General features: G+C 40.0%; 1 non-coding gene across 1 annotated transcript; it reads right to left on the bottom strand.

Moving 5' to 3' along the window:
- Positions 1-3214: 3214 nt before the first annotated feature.
- Positions 3215-3371, bottom strand: LOC132823561 (U1 spliceosomal RNA). Its single transcript, XR_009645559.1, has one exon. It is a non-coding gene; the product is annotated as a U1 spliceosomal RNA (small nuclear RNA).
- Between the last annotated feature and the right edge of the window lie 21221 nt (positions 3372-24592).

The following is a 24592-nucleotide window of genomic DNA, read 5'->3' as shown; positions in this document are numbered from 1 at the left end:
TGCCCATTCCTAGCTGTCCTAGAGAAGGTGGTGATGAGCTGCCTTCTTGAACTGCTGCAGTCCACCTGCTATGGGTTGACCCACAATGCCATTAGGGAGGAATTCCACGATTTTAACCCAACAACAGTGAAGGCATGCTGATATATTTCCAAGTCAGGATTGTAAGTGGCTTAGAGGGGAACTTGAATGTGGTGGTGCTCCCATATATCTGCTGCCCTGTCCTTCTAATTGAAATGGTCGTGGATTTGGAAGGTGCTGTCTGAGGATCTTTGGTGAATTTCTAGCAGTGCATCTTGTAAATAGTGCACCGTGCTGCTACAGAGCGTCAGAGGGAGTAGATACTTATGATGCAGTGCCAATCAAACGGGCTGCTTTGTCCTGGATGGGGTCAAACATCTTGAGTTGTTGTTGGGGCTGCACTCATCCAGGAAGTGGGGAGTCAGGAGGTGAGTTACTTGCAGCATGCTACCATGCTTAGAAGTCACATAATAATAGACACAAAGATATGGATAATCAACATTGATATTATCATTGCAAGACTTGCAGAATGCATCTGCAGAAACAGAACAATTTGGAATTGGAGCTAGTAAAGGAAAATTGTCAGTTTCCTGAACAAAGAGAAAAACCTTTAAAAAGGTCATTGGCATGCTTTCAATTTCTGTACAATGATCAGAGAAATGAAATTTCAACAATCAGCAATTTTAGATACTACAATGAGGGAACACTATTGTTCATGAGCAGTTAACCACCCTTTAAAAGTTCCATTTGCATGGACATTTTTTGAAATATGTACACTTGACTTTGACTTTCATTCAATATTACATGTCCATTTTGTAAATTGTTTCTTTCATGCCTCATTGGTGGTTTCTTTCAAAGATTGTGCTATCTGTTATTCTCTGCTGTTATTCATTAAGAGTGCTTTTCTGGCAGTGCCACAGTCCAAAATGCCTCTTAAAGTGCAATGTAATTGTAAGTCAGGGTAGGTTGGATTGATTGGTGGGGAGGAGAAAGAGGTGACATGGTCTTAATGAAGGTAATAATGAAATTATTGACCACTCAGGATCACACCTTATGGGTGTGGAAGCAGTCAAAATGGTGGGAAAACAGCCATAGCATTTGGGAGACCCATTTATCTCCCATTTATTTCTCAGTTCCCTTGGCCTACAATTCTCATTCCTGATGAAGGGCTTCTGCCTGAAATGCAATTCTTCTGCTTCTCGGATACTGCCTGACCTGCTGTGCTTTTCCAGCGCCACACCCTCGACTCTGATCTCCAGCATCTGCAGTCCTCACTTTCTCCGTAGCATTTGAGAGGCAAACCCTTCAGGTTTCCTTGAAATTTCACAATTTTAAGGTACATTAATTAATTATTTTCACATTATCAAGGATTGTCAATGTATTCTTTGGCCTAAAACATTGAAAATAAAACTTAGTTTGGATCCTGCTGGTGTCCTTTCGGTGTCAAAGTTGCACCCAATTTTTATAATTCAATTGCAAATCACACTGGCTGGCAGCTTGATAGTGATGTCAGCTCCTGAATGCCACAAAATTCACCAGAGTATGCAGAGATGACAGATGAATGCAGTGATCCTGAATCACAACACTGCAGCAAACACCCTCTCCTAACCTCAGCTGAAAACACATGAAGCAGCAAGGAGTTCCCGCCAGCTCTTTAAAGGAATGATCATCAACTTGCAGGATAGCTGTCTGGATTATTGCAGCTCTGAACAACATGTAGGACAAAGCACCCCCAAAAATAGAATTTCTATCCGTGTCCTTTAGCATTCATTCCTCCACCAACAATGCAGATTGCAGCAGTGTGTACCATCAATTAGATGCAGTGCAACAACCAGCCAAGTCTCATTTAATAATACTTTGTAGATCTGTAACTTCTACTAACATTTGGAAAAGAGCAGCAGATGCATGGGAATGTTACTGCTTGCAGGTTCCCCTCCAAGTTCACACCATCCTGATTTGGAACAATTCCTTCACTATCATTAGCTTTAAAAAAACTCTCTCTATATATCTTCTATGCCCTTCAGCAATTCAAATAGGCAGCTTCCCACTACTTTAAGAACATTATGGATGGGCACAATTGCTGACCTTGGCAATAGCACCTGCATCCCTTGAAAAAAACAAAAATAAATTTTTGGATGATCTATTCTGATTCTGATATTGATTATACAAATGTTTGATGACTTTCTTTTTTAAGTTATTAACATCTGTAGGGAGTGGTATAGCATGTATTGCAGGAATTTTTGCTAACTTCAAAACTTCTGTACAAATCAATTGTTCTTACGCATAGACATTCTGTTAGAGAGAGGTTCTAAAAAGGATTCTTAGTCCTGTGTTCAGCAGTACAAATCGATCTTTATTCAGGGCTCATTATCTCAAATCCTGGAAGAGGTCACTGAAGACAGATTCCAAGACAATGTAAGTCCCCTGAGAAAGCATAGTATATGTATACATTCTGCGTTACCCTGATTGCATGCAACATGGACATTTGTGCTTGCCATCTCCCCTCTGCCCATTATGCCCCTCTCCAGAGGTTTGCCAGCTACACCATTCTAAGTGGGTGCTGTTTGATATCTTATGAATCTGCGATTATTTTCCCAAGGTCATTATGACTAAGTAATGTTTTGCAATTGCTTCGTTACAATGCGATCTGTTTTCTGGTGTCCTTTTGCAAGGTTACCTGTTGATACCCTTCATTATGTAACATTTGGTCCTTGGTAGCAATACTATTTGTCCTTCAATCCTCCTTACTGATGGGATGGGGACTTTATTATCTACAACCATTTGTTAGTTAATTATGCTGCATGTACAATATGAATTGAAAAATACTGAAAAAGCTATTGATTATGGTAGGATCAGACTTTCTCTTCTACACATCACTAAATAATAAGACTTCTCTTTTCCATTAAGATTTCTATAAGACTCTTCATTATGTTATCTGGTTACCATGAGTACGAAGGCTATGATTCTGAATACAGAAACTTCTGTCTCAACTAACAATTCTGGTTAATAGTGGGCAACTTCAACACATTCCATTTGGAAAACAATATGACTAGAAGAATGAACCTTGTGTGACAGAGAAAAAGCTAAAAGAAAGATAAATTGGAGGAGAAAGATTAAGGCTGTCAATTAGAGGACATTCAGGAAACAATTCTTCACCTTAAACCTTAGTGAGGGCCAATGTGGGAGGATTTCTCTTCAGGGGAGAGTGCCAACACAATCCTCCACTACCACAAATTTTGTAGTCGACTATCCCACATTTAGGGACATCGCAGGCATCAGCTGAAGTGCAATGGGATAGCCTCGTCCTGGGAGAATGGCCTTTGAGCTCATGGTCTCCCCGGCCAGTTAAGTGGGACATATCAATAATTCAACAAGGATATTTTCAGATGTAGTCACAATTATAACTACAATCTCAGTGTTGTGTGAGGACAGCTGAGTGGCTGACTACTGCATTAAATAGTTATGCATCTAGCTAGTTTCAATATGAGGATATTTGTAGCATCTCTCAATTTGTTCTCCACACGTATGGAAGAACAATCACCAAATCTCTCAATTTAATAAAAGTTAACTAAATCAATTACTCTATCATGTAACTTCCTAAAAAAAAAATGCACTTCTTCTAACCTGCTCCAACTATGATACTCCTCACCAAAATGAATTGCAGGCTAACTTTCAGCAGTGCAAGTGGCATGCTATAACATTTTGAGTTCCTTGCTGAACAATGTACCAGTCAGCAATACAGTTAGTGCTGGCTAAATGTAATAACAATTCTCATAATCAATCAGCACTTATTTGTTGTGCCAGCTGAATTTAGATCTTTAATCATGGATGATATTGTTTAAATGGAGAAAAAAAAACTGCCGAAAGCTGCACCACTAAGGTAGTCAGGGCACTTTTGCATGAAATATAGAATGCTAGCACATAGGTGCAGCAGTAGTTAGGAAGTCTAATGGAATTTTGGGTCTTATTTCAAAGGGATTAGAGTATATATTGCAGGGAAGTTGTCCTGCAACTGTATAAGGTGCTGGTGAGACTATGTCTGGAATATTGTTTGCACTATTAGTCCTCTTATTCAAGGAAAGATATCATTTTGTTTGAGGTAGTTCAGAGAAGGTGCACTCAGATAATTCTCGGAATGGACGGATTGTCTTATGAGTAAAGGTTAAAAAGGTTTGGAATCTATTCACTGAAATTTAGTGATGTGATCTCATTGAAATAAAAGAGGCTCTGGCAGGATAAATGCTTGAGGCAATGTTTCCCTTCATAGGAGAATCTAGGATCAGAGGGCATTGTCTCAGAATAAAGTGGTGCCAATTTAGTTCTGAAATGAAGAGAAATTTATTTTATCAGAGGATTGTAAGTCTTTGGAACTCCTTGCTCCAGAGAGTTGTGGAGGCAGAGTGCTTGTGTTTATATAAAGTTGAGTGAGAGAGATTCTTGATCATTCGGGGAATCAAGGGTTACGGGGAAAAGGCAGGAAAGTGGATGCAAGGAATTTTGAATCCTATGATCCTAATGATTGGCAAAACAAGCTCAAGAGGTTGAACTCCTTATTCCAATTTCTTATTATGGTTCCTTGATTCACTTTCAGGGAGTGTTGAATTTATTTCTTTGCCCAAAACTAAACGATAAAGCTTTTTCTAAAAAGATCTGCATGTATTAATTCCTTCAACCAATTTAGACTTTGTCTTAACTAGAGGAAAACAAAGGCTTGCTAATCTAAGATGGAGGTACAGTGTCATTACAGTTAGAGAATCACTAATCCATTGAAAGAAATAGAAAAATTCAAGTGTGACTGTAGTAGCATTACAGAGATAGCACAACTGCAACAATGTGAACGAAACGGCATGATATTTGTCATAGATTTTTCTTATGATATATGACATATTTCAGCAGCATATTTCTAGCTCAGTTGGTAGCTCTCTTACCTCCGAGTCATAAAATTGTGGATTCAAGTCCTGCTGTAGTACTTGAGCACAAAATTCCAGGCTGACCTTCAAGTGCAGCACTGAGAGCCTGTTGCACTGTTAGACATGCTCTCTTGTGAATTTGATAGTAAATTGAGGCTCTGTCTGCCCCCTCAGATTGAGGCAATAAATTTTAAACTGGCCAAGGAAAACAGCAGAATTAGCTGGAGTGCCCTGGTAAATATCATCCTCAATCAACTTCATAAAAACATAATGAACAGAATTTCCCTGATCTACAGCTGTATGGACTCTAGCAACAGCATTGGGAAATATGGCAAGAATAGAGAGATCAAATTACTGACTTCAAGAAAAATAATTTTGATTTGCTCCTTTGGCTTTAAACGGTGAGTTCTGAATCTTTATGTTGTGTGGCCATTACCTTAGTTCGATTAATTTACATCTCATTATTAGCTAATTTCACCCCAATCTAATGCAATTCTCCTAGACCCTCAGGAGAAATCAGTTGGTATTGATTCTTGACACATAGGTCAGAGTAGTTATCTAGCAGCAACAGTTCAGTATTTGTTTCTCCAGATCTCTCCATCTAGCTCACCATCATTTCTCTGCATCTTCTACAGAGTCTATATCCTACTTTCATACTTATGACTTGTATGCTTCTGCCAGATTTCTTCAGTTGCAAGGACATATATGTATCGACATGAGATGCATCTTATGTCTCTCAGCTTTCTTTTCCTATCAGTGTATCAGTTTGTGCTTACTTGGAGGCTGCCTGCCTCTCCGGCCTGCATTGTTACTTAATGCAGATGGTGAGGCAGAAAGTTTGTCATGGTTCAGAGCTCAGACCAGTTAAAGGGATGGGCATATTGCTTAGTAACATCTAACTGTATCAATGTCATGCCTGCAGCATGTGCCAGCAGCTAACATAGTAAACACATTGCATCTATTTTGAACAAATGGCCATGTCTGAAAGTCAAAGGTAGGTGGTGGGGAGGGGGATATTTCCTTCGCATAGTCAACATTTTCTATGTTCAGTTAAGCGGTTGTGCCACAGGTAATCAAAGATCTTGTCTGAGCTCAGTCAAGGGGATTGGCTATAATCAGCCAGGCATTAGGTCCAATCATAGTCTGGGAATCCGAGTCCTTTCAGTCTGACTCCAGTCAGTTTTGCACGTCCAGTGCAACTCGGCTGGGGATCGCAGGTATGTCAGTCAGGGTGCTTCAAAGACATCAGTCTGGGCTGTTCTTCTTCAGAGCTCTCTTCTCAAGTCACTCCGGGGGGTGGTCAGTCCTGAGGGTTTGTGTATTAACTGTTTGGGGAATAGTCAGGGGCAGTTCCATGCAGTCCTGGAAAAAATAGGTAGCTCAACTCTGAAGAAATGTTACTGAACTTGAAATATTAACTCCGCTTTCTCCCCATAAATGTTGCCAGACCTGCTGAATTTCTCCAGAAATTTCTATTTTCGCTTCAGATGTCCATTATTTTGTTTTAGAACACAACTTGGTGTTGGGGGTCATTGGTCTGGGCACTGAGAGAATGATGATTATGTAAGGGACAATTCAAGATAGAAGAGTGGGATTTCATAGACCAAAGAAGGGGACAGGGAATTACACAAATATGGTGTCTGGTGCATTATAATCACACTGAATGCAGCTAAGTAACAACGGAAGAGGCTGAACAGACATCAGTGGTGCAGGGACAGTAACACCAAAGGGAAAATGAAGGATGAGGGTATCATCATCTTCTTAGATGGAGCCAGAAACTCACTGACAAGGTACAAAATTGAAAACTTGATATCTTCATACCAAATTTTAGTGTATGATGAGGAGAGAAGATGGTCACCATCCCACGCAGAGTGGGGAGAATAAATTACTGTGTTTTTTTCCTTTGGGGTGGACTATAATCCTTTACCTGTGACGCCCTGCAAAGGTCAGTTATAGTAATCATGCATCCACGGATTATATTATGCAGCACATCTGCTTTAAAATTGGATTAATTGAAAGGTAATTCTTTTTGTTAAAAGAAATTAAAATTATGTCATCAAGCAATCATGACTGTTCCATACCTGGCATCCAATGGACTCGTGTTGGCCAGATATGTAAAGATATGCAGACACAGACTTAATAGTCTCACCTGACCTCACAATTTCTGCATCATTTTTCATGCCTGCCACTGGAACAGAATGTTTTGGAGCTGCCACCTTCTCACTCCTAACTATAAGTATGCAAAGACATAGAGAATGAAGTTCAAGGATGGATATTTTGGGAGGAGTACAATTTACAATGAATAAATATGTGATTCTTAATGACTCAACATAACATTGGAACTTTTGATCTCCAACATACAACTGGATAAGGTTACATAGCTCAGAAATCTACATCAGGGCATGGCTGTGACCACCTTTCAAAACGTGCATAGCACACTGTGTGAGAGCAGAAAATGTCACTTCAGAATGAAGACTATGACTCCGACTTAATGATTGACATTTGGGATTGGGCGTACAGTTATTGAATTAATGTTCAATTTCAAACATTTCCCAAAGGTTATCTTCTCATTTTTCAGAGGTAGAACCAGAGCTTGGAGGACTCCTTGTGGTCTTGATTAATGTGAGATGACAGCAGTGAAGGAATCATCAAGAATAACTTCCTCACTAAATCCACATGTACGAAGCCACCATAACTGTCATCTGTTGGAAAAGATTTGCTCTCAGATGAATAGATGGGCAGGACAGCCTCGTGCCAATCAATGGTTCATCAATCCTGAATTTATTAGATCAACAGCTCATGTAATTGTGACCTATGACCCCCAATCCTTGGCTCATAACTACATCCAGGGTGTCCCTGATGCCCAATTACATTAGATTATATCATCCCCATGAACAAGAAGAATCAAACAGCCTGGGCAATGTGATTTTCCACCATTGCTGGTTTCCCCAGGTGCAAGGCACAATAACTAACATGTTGGTTTGACAGCACCTAACCACCAAATGAAAAGGTTCCATTCCATTTATGTCTAATTTCAAAAGTCTATGTTAGTTATCTTGGGAGGTGTCATGATATGTACATTAGACCATAAGACCATAAGATGTAGGAGCAGAAATTAGGTCATTCAGCCCATAGAGTCTGCTCCACCATTCAATCATAGCTGTTAGGTTTTCAACCCCATTTTTCAACCCCGCTTTCTCCCCAGAACCTTTGATCCCCTTGACAATCAAGACCTTATCAATCTCTGTTTAATGACCTGGTCTCCACAGCCTTCTGTGGCAATGAATTCCACAGATTCACCATGCTGTAGCTAAATTTCTTTTTATCTCCATTATAAAATGTCTTCCTTTTACTCTAAGGATGTGCCCTCGACTCCTTGACCCTCCTGCCAAGGGAAACATCTTCCTAACATCCACTCTGTTCAGTATTCTGTAAGTTTCAATCAGATCTCCCTCATCCTTCTAAACTCCATTCAGCGCAGTCCCAGAATCCTCAAACATTCCTTTTATGTTAAGCCGTTCATTCCTGGGATCATTCTCATGGACACCTCTGAACCCGCTCCAGGACCAATACATTCTTCCTGAGGTACAAGGCCCAAAATTGCTCACTATACTCTAAATATGGTCTAACAGAGATTTATAAAGCCTCAGAAATACATCCCTGCTTTCATATTCCTGTCTCCTCAAGATGAATGACAGCATTATATTTGCTTTCCTAACCACCAACGCAAGTTTACCTAAAGATAAACCTGAACTAGGATTCCCAATTCCCTTGGCACTTCAGATTTCTGAATTTTCTCCCCATTTAGAAAATAGTCCATGCCTCTATTCCTCCTACCAAATTGCATGAGATCACACATTCCCACCTTGTAGTTCATCTGCCACTTCTTTGTCCACTCTTCTAACCTGGCTAAATCTTGCTGCCGCCTCTCCACCACCTCACTACTACCTTCCACCTACCCCTCCCACCTATCTTTGTATCATCGGCAAACTTAGCCAGAATGCTCTCAGTTCCTTCGTTTAGACCATTAATGTATTAAGTGAAAAGTTGTGGTCCCAAAACTGACCCTTATGGAATACCACTACACAGCTGATTGCATCCTGGAAAGGGCCCTTTTATCCCCACTGTCTGCCAGACAGCCAATCTTCTAACCATGCTAGCACCTTGCCTCTAAGACCATGGGCCCTTTCTTACTCAGCAGCCCCCTGTGCGACACCTTATCAAATTACTGGAGAACTCACAGGTACTATGTCCTTTCATGTTCTTCTAGCCATATAGGATGGCTACTGGGAGACAAGACTTATCCACTCCAAAAAGTTGCTGATGGCAATTTTATAAAACATTCAAATGATTTGGAATCGAGATAAAATGTTTTCCACGGCTTCCAACAAGGCTATTGTGGAACAGAACATAATCTCCTTAAAATTAGGTATTGATGCCTGTACTACTCTGACAGGACCTTGTAGTATAGCCTAGAAAGGTTGTTCTTTGTTAGTGTAGGACATGCCTTTCAGACAAAATGGAGGACTGAGAGCAGTCTTCTGAGGATGAAAGTGAGGATCAGGCCATTGAGAACATGATAAAAATATGTTGAGCTTGAAAGACCAGACAGAATGTCATTGAATCTGGCCACCAGGAGGTATGAGCTGAGTTTGGACTTCCTTCAGTTTTGAAACTTTTTGTTTGTTTTATTACAAGCAGCCCTGGTCAGTTCATGGACATGTGGGTCTGGTTATTTCTGCACTTCGTGAACATTTTTGTTGTTGGATGAATGAGTTTTCAATCCATCTGTTAGGCTGATGCCACCTTAAAGTATTTGCATTTTCCAATTCCTTCTAACCATCAGCAGAAAGAGACAGTCAGTGAGTCAGAGCAGAAACCTGGTATGAGATGGAGTTTTGGTGACTTTTAAGTCTTCACTCAGCTAATGATATCCAAGTTGTTATATTGCGCAGTCCTCATTAAAGGCAGCAGGTTGGGAGGATTCCTGAGGGACCTACCCTTCATCTTTCCATCATCAGTTCACCTTCAACATTTAAAAATTTGCGTTGACTGCTAAATTGCCCTGAAATGCTTGAGGATTTAAAATGAGAGAGACAGCACTTAGCAGCGATTCTCAACAGGCAACTGAGCTATGAGGGTGAATGGACTTCCCATTATACACCTCCTAGCCCTCAATAAAACTTTAAAAGCTGAAAAATGGAATGAAACATTGCCTACAGAGATGTGTGCATTTGGCACTGATTCCGTTCTCTCAGTTATAGTGTGGGTGTATATGTGGATAATCTACAAAGAACAGAAACTAAAATCCCTGCACATTATTTATAGCCTTAGTATTGTCACTGCATCAAAGGGAAAGTCCTTGTGTACAGTCAACAATGTGATTGTTCAATGAGCCTGTTTTGAGAGTTTGCAGTGCAATAATCAACTGTTACAGTTCACGTGTTACAACAGTCATTACCGTTCAAAAACACAAATGATTTGAGACATCAAGTGGTCATGAAAGGATCTACATAAGTGGAAGCCTTTCTTTTTTTTTGGAAAAAGTGTTAAGAAATTATACTTTCTGTATCCACCATGTTGATGCAAGGCATTAGTAATACTGCCTTAGGTTTGTCATTTCTCTTTTTCTCTACATTTATTTCTTTCTATAGGGCTGCACAGTAGCTCAGTGGTTAAATAAGCTGCCTCACAGCACCAGAGATTCAGGTTTGATTCCACGCTTGGGTGACTGTGTGAAGTTTGCACATTCTTCCCATGTCTGTGTGAGATTCCTCCAGGTGCTCCATTTTCCTCCCGTGGTCCAAAGGTGGGCAGGTTAGGTGGAATGGCCATACTAAATTAACCTGTAGTGTTGTGCAGGCTAGGTGTATTAGCCATGGAAATAAAGGTTGACAGGGATAGTGTGGGGGGGCTGGGTCAAGGTTGGAAGGTCTTCTAACGGGCATTGGAGACTTGATGGGCTGAATGGCCTGTTCTCACACTGTAGGGATTCTAGGCTTGCCTCTTGCTTGAACTCCTTACTATGGCAGTTGTGGATTGTTGTGGTAGAAAAACAACCAGTGCAATGGAAGAGGAAAATATGACCATGAAATAGCTTCAGTTTGCTTTCACACTCTCTCACTCAGATGTTACCATATATACTCAAGTAATAGTCGATCTCATGTACAAGTCAACCCCCTACGTTTGGCCTAATAACCTGGAATTTTCCATATATCTTGTGTAAAAGTTAACTCTAATTCTTCACAGAGAACAGGTCAATGTTTATGAGCCAGTGTGCCAGCCATCACGTCTGCTCCAACTTTCCAGTCAGCTCTGCACTTCTCCCGGTCTTCCAGTCCACTGGCTGTTGTATCCCACTCCAGGTTTTCGGAATTACCGAAATTCATGCTTTTCTTCATGCGTTTAGCAATCAATTGGGCTTCTGCTAATGATATTGTATAAATTTTGACAGGCATGAATTTTAGCCCCTTAAAAGCAGTATTCATGTAATAGTCAACCCCATAATTTTAACCTTAAAAATTAGTTTTAAAAAATTGGCTATTACTCGAGTCTATATGGTATACCTTTTCATTACTTATTTCCTTCACATCTGGCAATACTGTTGTAATTTTCGATTTGAATATTTAACCATACATCCTCTCTTCCTGCTTCATAAGTGGTCAATGTAGTTTAGATCTAACATTCATTCTCTCCCACTTGCATGATCAATACATTCCTTCAGGGTAATTGTAGAGAACATTCAACTATTACCCCCTTCCTCTCCTACCCAAACTAGTCACCTCAAAATTTGTTTGTTTCATCATTCAACTTTGACAATAAAGAAATTACATTAGAAATATGGAACAACACAAATACATTACTCTTTTTGCTTGTATTGGCTTCTATCTTGTTCTTTCTGGCCCAGAGAGTCGCTGCCTCAGAGGATTAATCTTTTCCATGAATGAAACATAGTTTGAAATAATTAGCTTGCCTCAAAATTCTAATCTTGTGCATTTTAAATTAAAACATTATTGAATCAAGAAAGCCCTCTCTCTCCTTCACATTCAATTTGTCTCATTTCTTCATTTTAGCTCACATTTCTATCTGGCTCCTTCTGTCTCATTTTTTCCCTGTCTTCTCTGGCCTAATGCATGTTTTAAAAGTCAATGAATATGGACACTACAAAAAAGAGTGTGCAATTAAAGGTGAACACTGCTGAGGTAGGTAGAAGTGTGAGGGTTCCTGAACAGTGAGGCACACTTGACTGCTTCCATTGAAGGAACAAAAAGGACCAACGTCAATAAGGTCTTTGGTTAGAAAGGGGATCCCGTCTATCAGCCTTCTTATATAAGTGACAGCTTTGTTCCTTTCTATGGCCCTCTCACTAAGTGTAGAGCTTTGGAATACAATAGCTTCCTGACCTCAGCTTGCACTCCCTGCACATAATACAAGGTCACTGTAATGTTATAAAATGCCAGCACAAAATGGCCCCAAAATGTGGCTTTGATTGGCTTCTGACTTGTTTGGACTCAGTTCCCTATCTCACTCTGGCACAGTCTCCCAAAGACAGGAATACACTACATGCACACAACATGAGTCACACCATCTTGGCACTGCTCTCTCCAGAAAAGTTCAGCTTTTTCTGCTCATGCTTTTGGTTTTTTCTTCCTCTTACTTCTGTCTAGCTCTCACACACATATGGGCTCACACAACTTTGCGGTTCCCCTCAATAAAATAGTCATCTTATATTGAATTGAATCATTTATTTGCACGTGGATTCAATACAAAATACAGTGAAAAATGTGTACCGTCGCCATGTATGGGCACCATTCACATTATCTTAAAATAAAATAGAAAAGAAAGAAAGATAAACTAAAGAGAGTCAAACTTTTACTTCTCAGACTCACCCAGGCTTCACCAGCCCACGTTATGCCATCAGTAGAGGCCCACACCATACAGAAGGGAGAGTCCCGTTCCAGGCTTCACAGGTCAGCTGACTCTGTAACCACGCTGCCTCTGAACCTGCTGCTACTGCTCTGGAACCCAATGAAGCCACCTTCCTACCAAAGAGCTCTCTTTATCAGGTAAGTTTGAGCGAAAACTAAATAGAGAAAAGAAGAAGGGAAAAAGTAGAAAACAGCAAGTGAAGGGGACAAGTCCAGGCACAGGAGACTGAACGCTGACTACTCCACCACCGCTATCTTGCATTAAATATATTTTATACCTCAATCTTGCTTTTGAAGTTTGAATTTTTTATACTTCAATGGATTGTAAAAAAAATCTGCTTGCCAGAGAATGGTGGGAGGTAATGAAGAAAATTTTATGAAGAGTATAATTGACCGGCACACTTTGAGAAACAGTGACATTGCATGGGCTTAGAATGCTCAATCCAGATTCATGCAGAGAATTATAGCTCAGGGTAAAAAATATGCAAGTTAATCTTTTGAGAGTGGGTGGAGCTGTTACATAAAATTGGAAGGACAACATTAAAAGACAGAACAAATATTTTTATGGAGAAATGTTACAATATATGTTTCCATTTTCAAATTTCTTTGAAATCATTATTTTGCACATTACACTTTATTGTTTATGGAGAAATGTGACAGATGAAATCTTTCAGAATGAGCTGATGAGTTTTTTTTTATGCAGTATACAATTTGTACAATTAGACTAATGAGTTCGCTTAAGCAATACCGATCATAAATGTGACAACAGAATACTATACAAACAAGAAATCTATAAAATATCTTTCTGAAACATCTTGCATAACCTAATGGAATAAATATCAGGTCATTAAATAATGAACAGTGGCTGCTGATGGCAGGAGATTGGCTATCCATACACTTGCAAATAAATAGTTATGGAGTCTTTGAGTTATTACAGCACATAAGGGAGGACTTTTGATCCCTTGAGTCTATAGCAGTTCTCTGTCTAGCAAAATAATCTCCCCATTTCCTCTACTCTATCACTATACCTGATTTATTTCTCTCGAGTACTAACCCCTTTTGAAATCATTCATTGCTTCTGCTTCAACATCTTTGTGATCATCATCACTCCCTGTCTGAAAAGTCTTTTATCAAATCTCCTGCATTTCCTGGCAAAAACATTAATCTGTGGTCATTCCTTGTGCCATCAAGAATTCTTTGTCTACCTCATCTAACTCTGCCATAATCATATATATCTCTACTTAATCACCCTCACTACTTTACTGCAAGAACAACACCAGTTCCTCCAAACACAAGCTGTGGATAAAATCCTGCATTCCTCAAAACATTCTGGATATATTCCTGAACTATCTGTGTGAAATATTCTATTCTAATCAATATGAGTTCCCTATATTTGTGTTCGATACTTGTATTTGTGAAGATCAAATAGGAAAATAAGGGCAAGTTCAGCCCCTCAAGCATGTTTTGCCCTTTCAGATTGTGACCTATCATGTATTACAACTCTCTCTTCTCAAACTACCCTCATGTCAGGAGCTCATTAGTAACCAAAAATCAATCTCTGTCTTAAACTTACATAATGACTGAGTTTTCACATCCTAAAAATTAACAATCTTCAGAATGGAGAAGTTGCATCTCATCTCAGTCCTGAATTTATTGCCTTTGATATTGGGACTGTGTCTCCTGGTTATAGAACCCACAGTCAATGGAAACACCCAGACTCTTTGACAACTGTATCTGTCTCTTTAATAATTTCATAGATTTCTGTAACATTGCCTCTCATTCTTCCTACTTTTAGAGAATGCAGGCTTAATCCCCACAAATTTATCTTCAAAGAAACAGTGCCACAATCCCAGGAACTTGTCTGGTGAACCTCATTCTGCTCCCATCTATGATAAGTACATCCTTCATGAGGCAAGGGGACTAGAAGCTTTGCTAACCACTTTCTCAATATGTGCTGCCACAAAGTTCTATGAAGATGAGTCATCAAGTCCTGTGCCATTTACATGTTCATTCTTCCTGAGGGATGGGCAATAAATACTGGCCAGCACTCATGTCCCATGAGTGAATGGAAAAAGAAAAAATATCTTCCGAATTCATTCCACAAAATGCATCATCCCATGGTTCTCTGTATTAAATTTCAACAGTCACTTGCCTGCCCATTCTGCCCTTGGCTTGCAACAGGATAAACACACTGTTAGCTTGGCTACCAAGTTTGATGTCATTTACAGTGTTCCCAGCATTGATTCCCAGGGACAATACTGTCCACTATTCTCCAGTTTGAAAAAAAACACGACTTACCATTGTCAATCTTTAAAACAATCCATTACTCAAATTGACATCGTCCTTCCTATAAACCACAATTGTGTTAAGAAATCTTATATGAGATCAAACCTTTTTTAAAAATCCCCATAGGCACCATCCATTGCTTTCTTTTCATCAATGTTATCTGCTACCTCTTTGAAAATGTTTTAGATTATTTAAGTGTGATCTGTTGTTTATAAACTGGCTCTCCTTATGTAGTTCAAACCTCTCTAAGTGTCTGCTGATTTTTTCTACATCTAAATAAATACCCACAACTGATGCTAAAAACTGAAGAAATAAACTGCGGATGCTGAAAATCACAAACAAAAACAGAAATGGCTGGAAAATCCCAGGAGTTCTGGCAACGTCTCTGGAGAGAAATCAGAGTTAATGTTTCAGGTCCAGTGACCCATCCACAGAACTACTAATGTTAAATTGGCCATCCCATCATTACTAGGAATGCTGCCACATCCTTTCTTGAATAGGGGTGTCACATTTATCACATTTTAATGGTTGACATGTCTTGGAAAAATTGGGAGATTATGGGACAGCATTTCCACTCCCACCTTCCAAGAGCAGTCTGTGATTCCAATCGACTGGAGAAAGTAGGGAGAAAAAGCCATTGCAGTCTGGTGAGAAAAAAGTCCAGAGGAGGGAAGGTAGCAATATTTCTTGTTGGGCCCAGAAGAACATTTTTGCTTGGTTCATTTCAGCTTCTGTTATTCAAGTAGGTTGATTTTAAACAATGGGTTGATTTTCTTTCCCTGCTGATCCTTTTTTGCTTTTGTAGGGGAGATCTAATCAAATGAATGCACTGAACTGGCCAGCATCTGGCCTTTCTTCAGATGCAGCAATGAAGAAATGGAAATCCAATTCATCAAGCATTGCCAGGCAGAGGTTGTTCACTCTTCATTTCTGGCAGTGCCACTCATACAGTGGCTTTTCCTGGTCATGCTTCAGGAAGTACACAAGGGACTGGATTCGGGTGAGTGAAAGTTTTTGGGGGTTGTGGATAGTGGAGGACAGGTGATCAAGGACAAGGACAGGGGAAGTATTGCAAGTACTTCCATCCCTTCCCCCGTACATGATTGCTGGATTCAGTACATGTACATGTCAACGCAGGATGCTTTCTCCCACACCAACCCCTACTACTCCACTCCCTGGTTGGCCTCTGACAAGTCTGAGAAAGTTAGCACCAAAAAACCATGTGATTCCAATTTAATCACATCAGTAAATTCTGGTAGGCTTATAGGGATAACTGGTCTCAGTTGGCCCATTAAGGAGATATTTTGCCATCCTGTCATGAATAGATAAGTTTCTCACATGAATTCACTTCTGCCCTTGGCTTAATCATAGGACAACTTCCTGAGTGGTGGAGACTGACAAGCAAAGTTTACTGCAATTAATTGGGCCTAACCACCATGTTTCCCATTGTGACAGGTTGGAGTGAATTCCAGTCAACTTTTAGTTCTTATATTTTCAGGAACCCCAAATAAATGCAACAACAATTGCTGAACTTCATAAATTTTTGATTTTGAAACAATCTTGTTTTGCTGGCTTACAGCATTAGACTCTAATTATGAGCTGGAAGTTCTGCATGTTATTTGCTTGTCAAATTGATGTCTCATTTGATAACTGTTCCATTTCTGCTGCTTCCCACATGTGTAACCATTGTATCATTATGAAATTTTCTCTTCTCAATCTGACAGTGGTTAAGCATCGAGAAAAGCGTAACTTAGAAAACGCAATTAATCCAATGGGATTCATGGAAAGAAAAACAACTTTAAACCAGCTGTCTTCTTGACAGCTGAAAAGCAAGTATGTATCAAAGGAATAATTTCCAAAATAATGCATTTTTTTTCATGCTGTAGGCTTGCAAACTTTGTTTTAGATAAACAAACATTCACACATTTTAGAATTTATATTTGCTCCCAAGATCAAGACAAAAAATTATTCAATTATCAATATGAAATCTTCTGTAAAATATTATGTGCCAAACAAAAAGATTTTACTGGACAAATATTTTCATCAGAATTGACTAAGTTTTATGTGCATCTTATCTCTCCACACAGAACCCCAGAGATGAGATCACAATTGACAGTTGTCATAACTGGAGACAATTCTAGTGGTTCCACTTGTCAATGCTGGGCAACACTCACTCTTCGCAGCAAAAATAAGCTTTCACCACATTTTTAATATGCAATTAGGTTTCTTCATCAAAAGAGGCTTTTTAATCTGGCAACCAGCACATTTTTTTCCAGCAATTTCTACTGGTTCTTTTAGAAAATTCCACTTCCATAACAAACAAGAGACCTGCATGCATATTTACGCCTGCATGTTAATCAATTTATATGATCCATAACGAAAACTATCACTCATGGACAACGACAGTTGTGCATTGTAGTCTGGACTGCTTTTGTTTGATCCTGCAGGTACTTGTATCTGTATTTTTTAAAGCATTCAAGTTTTTTAATGGCACACATGCGAGTTATTGTTGGCTATTCATTCGGTATTTGCTAATTCCTGGAGTGATGTTCCTTCTCCAGGGAATGTCATCCAGTTTGTTTCAATGCCCTGGATGTAAAAGCAATTGATTGTCCTTGCTGCAGGTCCTGTCCTCCTGGCTTTACGCAGAAGCATGATGTCATCAGTGGCATTGTAGTACCTCAGCAATGACATTAATGTTACAACTTGTTTGACGTGAGTGAAAGCTGCTTAATGTTCTTTGTCCCAATACCAGTGAAAATACCTGGCAGTGAACTTGAGCAGAGGTTTACCTCATATTGAATTAGGTCAGAACTTTGTTAGACAATTCACAAATTCAATAAAGATTTCACTGCTGTTGTATTTCATGGTTACTGCATCTCTACCACAACTTACACATTATCGGGGTCAATTTAAAGCCCTTTCACCATCACTATATTACACTTGACTTCACATAACTCTCGTTATTTCTGATTCAGCTTCAGGTTCATCCGGTGACTTCTCTGTACCAGTCTCATTAGATTCTGATTGTGGTTTGTGGTAACTTCTTTTATAATGCCTTTGCTTTCACAGACCAGTAAATCATTTGCAATCGCTCTAACTCGAAGTAGATCATTCATTCTGTTATGTTGTCTGCATTGATCCTCTTCACAAGCACTAGAAATGCAAAAGTTATGTGCACCAGTTGTACTTCCAAATGGCACCGATGAGAGTATTTATAAAACTTTGTTCACCTGCCACTATTTATCTTTCACATCGAGGGTACTGAAACCTTTTGCACTTTGAGGCAAAATGTCTTCAATTGTGGATTTGTGGAGATAGGGTGATCTCTTCAAAGCTTTTTAACATCCTTTTGATCTATACACACTCTTGTCTTTCCAGGTTTTATTTTTACTATTATTGTCCTGCTAAACCAGACTATAGAAAGAGCCACTTCCTTGATCACACCCTTCTTGTAAGCTCCTCTATCATTGTATTGCAGGATGGACTTGATAGAAATTGGAACTCTTCTTGGCAGACATAGATATTGTCTCACATTGTCATCTTCTGTGGGATGATATTGATAAGGAAGACATCCAAAACCAGTGAAACATCTTTGTTTTTGTTTTAGGATCTGTTCAGCGATCAATATCCTCCAAAGTGCTATAAGTCTCTTCTGGGATGTAAACAATTCCATGCTTTGGTCATGTTTCATTAGAGAAGAATGGATTTTGCTTGATGCCTATCATTTGGAACTCCACATCTTCTCTCTTTGCATTGACTTCTTGGGAGGAAGATGCCTCCATTATCCAATGTTAATGTTAAGTTCAATGACTTAACTTTCAGGTCACCATGTTGAGGCATGTTGCCAGTATACAAAGTCAATGATATTGCATGTAGCACCACTGTCTATTTGACATTTCCCATTCACCTGATGTTTGCATTCTGGAATCATAATTTGAATCATCTCAAACCACTTACATCTTGAGATCTAGGTGTAAAATGATTCATCAAAATTATCACCAACACCTCTCCAGCAGCCACCTTTATAGGCTTCCTTTTCTTTCTTCCAGCAAAACCCTTGTGTGCAATGAATGCAGCTTCGTGTATTGACAGCACTGCTCTTTTCGCGTTGACGTTTCCTTTTCTTTCAAGTAGTGCCCTGGACAATGTTTATATCCTGCACAATGGCTTTGCTAATATTACTGTCCCTTATGGAAATATTTCTTTTTCTCTATCCATTATGTTTTTCTTGTTAGGAATGGATTGCACCACAGTGCAAAGACTCATCCATTTCCCATTAATATTCTCAAATTGATGATTGACATCCTCAGAGTTTCTGCACATGTTGAGAGCACATTTCTCCTCTGCAAGCAGGTGTTGTCTTATGGCAAGACCTCTTATTCATAAGGTTAGATTACTGATTAGATTACTTACAGTGTGGAAACAGGCCTTTCGGCCCAACAAATCCACACTGACCCGCCGAAGCGCAGCCCACCCATACCCCTACATTTACCCCTTACTTAACACTACAGGCAACTTAGCATGGCCAATTCACCTGACCCGCACATCTTTGGACTGTGGGAGGAAACCGGAGCACCCGGAGGAAACCCACGCAGACACAGGGAGAACGTACAAACTCCAAACAGTCAGTCGCCTGAGTCGGGAATTGAACCCGGGTCTCAGGTGCTCTGAGGCAGCAGTGCTAACCACTGTGCCACCATGCCATTTTATAACTGATGAGATCATCTTCCAGTTGCCCAAAGTCACAAGATCGAACCTAGATATCTCAACATAGTAATATAATTCTTATTTTAATTTTGTTCCTGTGATTAGATGTCAAACACAATGTTCATAAATGATAATATATATTATATGCAGGCTTTGATGGGTTCTGTCTCAATCTTTGTCAGAGGTTGCAGTATACAAATGCATTTTTCTAAATACTACATGTTCCTTTTCTTATCTAGGACATTTCTTCCAGTTACTGCTGGCAAGACAGACATGCTCAAATTGGTTCACTTCTGGAAGATATCTCTCAAAGCACAATAGGTGCTGGCAACTCGCTCAATTCAGTTACAGCCTGAAGCTTAATTTTAATTGGGCTTCAATTCTCACAGTTCAGGTCCAAAGTTCATTCCCTGCACCCAGTTTGCATACACCTAATGGCCTATTTAATCATCATCACCAGAATCTTTATAGCTGTGAGCTCTTAAAAAGATGAATCAAGCAAGTGGGACATGTATAATTTTTGATGCGTGTGCAAGCAGTTTAACTGGCAACCCTTTTACAGATGCAATGCTCTTGTGCTGTGTCAGAGCCATGTACAAAGATTATTTGTGAAAATTGTGCTGCTGGATGATGTACCTTTTTGCAGCAAACATTGAAACTGAGTGAACTTGTGACAGTCCTTATTCAGCAAAGTACAACTGGTTAGGCAGCATCTGAGGAGTAGGAGAGTTAATGATGCTTGAAATGTTGATTTTCCTGCTCCTAGGATGCTGCCTAACCGACTGTGCTTTTCCAGCACCACACTTTTTGACTCGGATCTCCAGAATCTACAGTCCTCACTTTCTCCTAGTCCTTATCCATCTGTTAAGAAGCAAGGTGCTTCATTTGTGTTCAGGCATTTAAAGCAAAACCATGGTTACTTCCAAGAGATCAGATAACTGGAAAGGTAAAATTAGCTTTAAACAGCTGAAAATGTCGCACAGTTGTAATGTCAGTAGATTGGTAATCCAGAGGCTGCCAAAAAACGAAGATTACAGAGTCTGGAATATCATTTTTCAATCCTGGTAATACAGAGGTCCAGGCTAATTGATTTCAATTAACAAATCTGGAATTAATAGATAGCATAATGGAGATCATAAACAATTGTCAATTGTTGCATAAACGTTTTGATTTACTTCCCCTTTAGGGAAAGAATCTGTCATTCTTACTGGTTTGGCTGACATATGAACCTACACCTACGGCAATACAGTTGACTCATAAATGCCCACTGAACACAGGAGCAAGAGTAGGCCCTACAGCATGTTGAGTCAACCCCACCATTCATTACCATCATGGTTGTTCAAATACTTCAGTAGAAATCCCATTCTTGTAATCATATACACCCTTGGTAAACAGAAATCTATCAATGTGTTGCTGGTTAAAGCACAGCAGGTTAGGCAGCATCCAAGGAACAGGAAATTCGACGTTTCGGGCCAGAGCCCTTCATCAGGAAGGCCCGAAACGTCGAATTTCCTGTTCCTTGGATGCTGCCTAACCTGCTGTGCTTTAACCAGCAACACATTTTCAGCTCTGATCTCCAGCATCTGCAGACCTCACTTTTTACTCAGAAATCTATCAATCTCTACCTTAAACATATTCAAAGACTGAGCTTCTAAAGCACTCTGCTACAGAGAATTCTAAAGATGCAGAAGTTTAAAAAATCTCTTTACTTCATACCGAAGTGTCATCTCCCTTTTAAATTGTATCCTTCTAGTCGAAGGTGTGTTGCTGCAAAAGCACAGCAGGTCAGACAGCATCCGAGGAGCAGGAGAATTGATGTTTCAGGCCAGAGCCTTTAATCAGCCCTTCATCCTTCTGACTCTCGACTCCCCTGCCAGGGGAAATACCTTACCTTAATCTACCAAGTCTGTCTCTTTAAGTATGTTGTAAGTTTCAATGAGATCACCTCTCATTCTTTCAAACTCTAGATAAAACAAACCCAGCTTGCTTAATTTCTCCTGTCATCCTGCAAGCAAGTGTACTGAACCTTTGTTGAAGCAAGACTTCACTACTGATCTGTCAAGCGCGTGATGCTGAAGCACAAGACTGCTTTGTGCAAAACAGCGCAACTGCCATGCAAGAGAAAGAGGTATGCAATACCACAATCAACAGATCAATTCTGCTACATTGCGAATGCTGACAGACAATGAAGTAGGAAGCAGGAAGCACCACAAATACTCAATACTTGTACTGCATGATGCAGAATCTAGCAGATCAGTGCAAAAGATAAGCATTTGTAAAAATCTTCGGTGAGAAGTGCCAAGTGGATGAATCATCTTGGCCTCCTCTTCCAGAGGACATCGGCATCAGACATTCCAGTCTTTAGCTAATCCAATTCACTCTGCGTGATATACAGAAATAGCTAACGTCACCCGATATTTAGAATCATGGAATCCCTACAATATGTAGGCAGACCATTCAGCCCATTTAATCCACACTGACGTGCCAAAGAGCATCCTACCCAGACCCACCGTGCCCCCTACCCAATCCTATGGACCTGCATTTCTCATGGCTAACCCACCTAGACACTATGCACAATTTAGCATGGTTAATCCATCTAATCTGCACATTTTTTGACTGTGGGTGAAACCAAAGGACCTGGAGGACCCCACACAGACATGAGACGAATGTGCAAATGCCAGAGAGACAATTTCCCAAGGTAGAATCAAATGCAGATCCCTGCCACTATGAGGCAGCAGTGTTCAGCACTGATCCAATTCCATGTCGTGCTGCCATTGCCAACATAAGGTGTCCAATGACAGTGATGGACTTTAGGCTCAATCTACAAACTTATTTTCTTTTATGTGTGAGCCAATTCCTGCGTGCTCTTTAAATAAAGCAATAGGAAAAAATATCTAATCTTACACTTTTAGTTTTATTCTATCAGTGAGTGGATAAAGTATACAGAGCTCTGGGTCTAAACCTTTCTGTCCCTGACAAACTACTCAGTCAGTCAGTTCAGAAAGAACAAAAGACGTATATCTGTCCCTGACCCAGTCTTTTATACCATACAAAACATCATACCATCACTCAAGTGAAATTGTCTTCTAATTGGCTGTTGCTCTGACTCCATTCCCCGCCTCCTCGCATTCCCGGATGTCCGATCCCACGTGACCCTCCTTTGTCTCTGAAAAGGAGCACCACGCGGCCTCCTTTTGGGCGCAAAACGGCAGACTCGCACACTTCTGGGGCGCGAAACGGCCGATCACGTGACCTCCCAGCACTCTTCCGGAACGAGAAACAGGGAGACCACATGACCGCGCCTCGGAGCATCACGTGATCATCCTCTGCGCACGCATCAGAGGACCACGTGACCTCTGAGCACCGAGGACACGCCCCCTCAGACTCTACAATTTAGTTTCCTGGTAAGTTATATATATATGCAATTTATTTTCCTGGCAGGTTTTATATATATATTCACAACAGACATAGAAACTAGCTTTGTAGAAAGACAGAACCACCCAAAAAACAGTGAGTGTGCAGGACTTTGCCAGAAAAAGGTCAGTGGGAGCAGTGGGAGCAAAGGTCAGTCAAAGTCTCCAGAATAGCCAGGGCAAGAAAAAATAAGTCTTAGTTAACTTAATGTCAGTAAGACAAAGTTCAAGAAGCTAAAGAATTTGGAGAGGCATTTAAGTAATTGATTATAAGAAACAAGTCATCTATATTTGCAATTTGTTTAAGGATGTCTTCACGAGATAATAATTAAACACTATCAACATTCCAAAGTTTCCAAAATAGTACTATGACTTGTGCTCTAGAATTTGCTGCATTCCCAGCCAAACTGTTCCAGTACTTTCATAACACTAACAGCTATTCAGCACTGTGAAATATCGTCTATGCCTGTCCTGACCATGAAAAATAGGAAAAATCCACTCAGGCAAATTACTGCTCTATCAGTCTACTTTCAAACATCATCAAAATGATGTTGCTGACAGTGGTATTAAGTGACACTTGCTTAGTAATAACTCTGAACACACTAATGCTCAGAAACAAAGACAGAAAATTCTGGAAAAACTCAGTGGGTCTGATAAAATCTGTGGAGACAAAGCAGAGTTAATATTTCTGGTGGTCCAATGAACCTTCAGCAGATCTGATGCTCCATTACCCCAGGGCCCTCAGCTTCCATCCATAAGGCAGCCTTGGTCTAAACAGGACAAAAGAGCTGAACTCCAGAGGTGAGGTGAGAGTGACTATTCTTGATAGCAAGGTAGCATTTAACTACATTTGATAGAGGAACCATAGAAAAACTAAGATCAATAAGAACCATGTAGCAAACTCTCCATTGTTTGGAGTCATTCCTAGCACAAAGGAAGTTGATTGTGATTGTTGGATGCCATTCTTCTCAGTCCCAGGCTGCCACTGTAGAGTTGTTCAGGATAGTGTGTTGAGTCCAACCATTTTCAATTGACTTATTAATGACCTTTTCACCATCATGACGTCAGATATAAAGAGACTTGCTGATAATTGCACAATGTTCATGATTTCTTAGCTACTGAAATTGTTAATATTACAATGGACCTGGACAAAATCCAGGCTTGGGTTGAGAAGTACAATTAACAGTTCTGCCAGACACGTGCCAAGCAAACACCATCTCAAACAAAACAGAATTTATATAACCCCATTAATGTTCAAATACATTGTTTGCACCAATTTCCCCTGCTGTCAATGTCCTGAGGCTTAGCATTGACTTGAAACGGAACT

Source organism: Hemiscyllium ocellatum, chromosome 16, assembly GCF_020745735.1.
Source record: "Hemiscyllium ocellatum isolate sHemOce1 chromosome 16, sHemOce1.pat.X.cur, whole genome shotgun sequence".
Classification (NCBI taxonomy): Eukaryota; Metazoa; Chordata; class Chondrichthyes; order Orectolobiformes; family Hemiscylliidae; genus Hemiscyllium; species Hemiscyllium ocellatum.
The sequence above is the reverse complement of the archived record's forward strand: the minus strand, read 5'-3'. Positions and strand labels throughout refer to the sequence as shown.